We start from the raw sequence: 3,468 nt of genomic DNA on the forward strand, positions 1-3,468 counted from the left end.
ATATATATATATATATACAAGGAGGCTTCAAAAAGTTCATAGAAAAATGGAATGAAAAGATAATGGAATCTTTCCATGAACTTTCTGATGCTCCCTCATATTCAAGAAATATATATTAAAATGACCCCTGCACAAACTGCTTTGACTTTCTGTTGGTGCCCAGAGTGTCTGGTTTATACATTGTACCTGAAATTGGTTGCCTCTGGGCATGCACCACGCTCTCTGGAAACACCAACTTGCGGGATGGCCAGGCAGGGCCACTGACATTTGTAGGAGCTATCGTAGTAGCTGGGGGACTACAAGTCAAACCAAGACTGCTCAGTGCCACAGACTTGCTGCTGACCCTGCCTCCTGGTGCCTTTCCAAGAAATCCCCTCCTCCTTGTTCCATATATGTGGCTAAATGTTGCCAAATAGATATGCAGCAAATACCTGTTTATATATCTTCCTTATAAAACATAAGATACAAACAGGAAGAAAGCATTGTCAGTTGTATGCAGGTTAGCTTTATCATGTTAGGCACAAATATGACTTGGTAAACAACTTTATTTAGAGATTGTGTATGATTTAAGGTGATATGTACAGGTGCCAAGTTGACAAGGGGTGGAGTGTTATGGTTAAGGTTGTGTGTCACTTTAGCTGGTCCATGAATCTCAGTACTCAGTAGTTTAGCAGTTACATAATGTAATCATAGTCCATGATGTCATCTCTTGTGATCAACCAGTTGTTTAAGAGGCATTTCCTCAGGAGTGCAGCCTGCATCTGGTATATAGATGGACATTCTAGCAAAACTCATTAGCTTGCTTTTCTTACATCTGGTTTTTCATCTCACCTCAGTTTCTTGGGATTGGTCAACTCCACAGCCTATAAGCCAGCCACCCGATGTCCTACCTGCCAACCTTGGGATTCATCAGCCTCTGCATCTTGTGAGAAAGCAGCCTGCCAATTTACCTACCTATCTAAGACTCATCAGCCCCTGCAGCCACGTGAGTCAGGAGAAGACACATCTGACACTTGACTTACAGACTTGGGATTTGACAGTCTATACAATTGTGTGAACCATTTCCTGAGATAATAGTCTCTATACTTGTATGTTTCACTGGTTTTGCTTCTCTAGAGAACCCAAGCTAAGACAAAGTTGATTTCAACTTCATTTCAACTCTATAGGACAGTAGACTGCATCACAGGGTTCTCAAGGCTATAATCTTTACAGAAGCAGACTGCTCCCCTTTTCTTTGTTAGAGAGCTAGTGGGTTCAAACCTGTGTCCTTCTGATTAGCAGCTAAGAGCTTAAACATTGTGCCACCAGTAATATAAGACGTTGAGTTTGCCATGAGTCAAAGTCTGTTCAATGGGTTTTATACCACATTCATGGAAGTAAAGACTGTAAGAAAAACTGTCTGCACGACAGTGAAGTTTAACAAAGTTCTAATAGGGATATGCACCAGGAAACTTGTGATAATTAATCAAAATTAGATCACTATGATATAAGAAGATAAATGTGTTTAGAGAATTAAATATTCCCATTGACGGAAGCCTAATAAGGTCATAGAAAAAAGGACTGTCTCATTTGAGGTGTAAGATAATTGGTTTACAATTGGAAAAAGAATCTAGGATCCAAGAGATTAGTAAAAAATTAGTAAAATCTGGGGAAACTAATTAAATATGCAATTTGTAAAGCTCTGGAGTTGACTCACAATGAATAAAAATCATAAAAGTTTTGAAAAAAATCAGATTTGAAAAAATTGCAAATGTATGCATAAAAATTAAGAAAAACTGCATTAAATGGAACAGCTTAAAGCTGTTCAGTGTGTCGAGTTCATAATCTAAGAAAATAATTGAGAATTTGTGATAATGAAGGTACATGGATACTTGTATACTAGTCTGATAGAGACTAATGGAACCCCTGAGACTGTGGCCCTTATTCATTCTGCAAGTCAGGAGCTGAATTCATCCCTGTGGCTCTATTGTCAGCCAAACAATACACAGTCTTATAAAGTTAACAATGATGCCAGAGAGGTATGTATTCCTTAGAACAAGGGTGCATAACCTTTTTCTGCCAAAACTTTATAACATCATTCATCAGTCATACAAAATTATCAACTGAAATATTAGCCTGCTATATTGGCAAGATCAGCTACTCCTCGGAAACCCTATACAGGGTCGCTATGGGTCAGAATCAACTCGACGGCATGTAACAACAATGATATTGGTCAAACATTTAATTCACTCATCTCTAATGTGATAACTGGAACTGCAGTTGCCTTGACAGGGCCAGACCAAATGATTTTGTGGGCCCAAGTGCTGGATGTTCCCTACCCCTGTCTTGTTGGTGGTGGTGAGTTCGAACTGCCAACCTTATGATTCAAACCAACCTTGCTTTCCAGTGCATTATCCTGCAGCGCCTTACCAGGACTTCACCCCTGCCTTAGAATAATTAAAACAAAACAAAATAAAACAAACCCACTACCATCGAGTCAATTCCCACTCATAATGACCATATAGGAAAGAGTAGACTGAGGCTGGAAATCTTTATGGGGACAGACTGCCCTATCTTTCTCCAGAGAAGCTACTGGTGGACTTGAATCATCAACTTTTCTATTAGCAGCCCAATGCTTAACATACTACGCAACCAAATCTCTTTTAGAATAGTCAACCATATAAAATCAGAAGGGCAGCATTTTCTCCATGATAAAGCTCAGAAGGCAAGGATGAAAGGATAGAAACAGTAAGCCTGGGGAAGAAGTGCGAAGAGTGCTGTCACATTGTAGGGACTGCAATCAATGTCACAAACCAAATTGTGCATGAATTGTTGAGTGGAAAACCAGTTTGTTCTGAAAACTTTTACTCAATTCACAATAAAACATTAAAAAAGAAAAAGATTGTTTACCATGTAAAGTGGTGTGCAGTTAGTTTTGACTCATGGCAACCTTGTATAGGGTTGCTGAGGATTTGAACCCAATGCTTATACTACAGTCCCACACCAGCATCTACACAACCCTATGTGGCTGTTCTGCTCTGTTACATGGGTCCCAGTGAGCTGGAAATTACTGAATTACAAAACACGAAAAAGAAAGGACATGAATAGTTCAAAAAAGAAATACAATAATATTAGAAAAATGAATTTAGAAAAACATAGCTTCATTTTTGCCTAGTGATGAGAACTTGAAAATATTCGTATTCTAATTGGCTTACTCCATTTGTTTGCATTGGATTACAATAGTACAATAATACTTAATGAAAATTAACCATGTATCAGGCACTATCTACAAGTTATTTAATTCACATTCCAATCCTATGTGGTAGGAAAATTCATTAACTCTATTTTACAATTCCAGAAACAAGGGAGGATTATATTCTGTGGCTCCAGAACCTGCCATAACCACTCACTAGTCTTGTTTGGAAAAATAAATCTTAATGATAAAATCCAAAGAGGGGAAGGCAATTATATAGTAATGATCACTCTAAA

This window comes from Chrysochloris asiatica, unplaced genomic scaffold (genome assembly GCF_000296735.1).
Source record: "Chrysochloris asiatica unplaced genomic scaffold, ChrAsi1.0 scaffold00061, whole genome shotgun sequence".
Lineage (NCBI taxonomy): Eukaryota > Metazoa > Chordata > Mammalia > Afrosoricida > Chrysochloridae > Chrysochloris > Chrysochloris asiatica.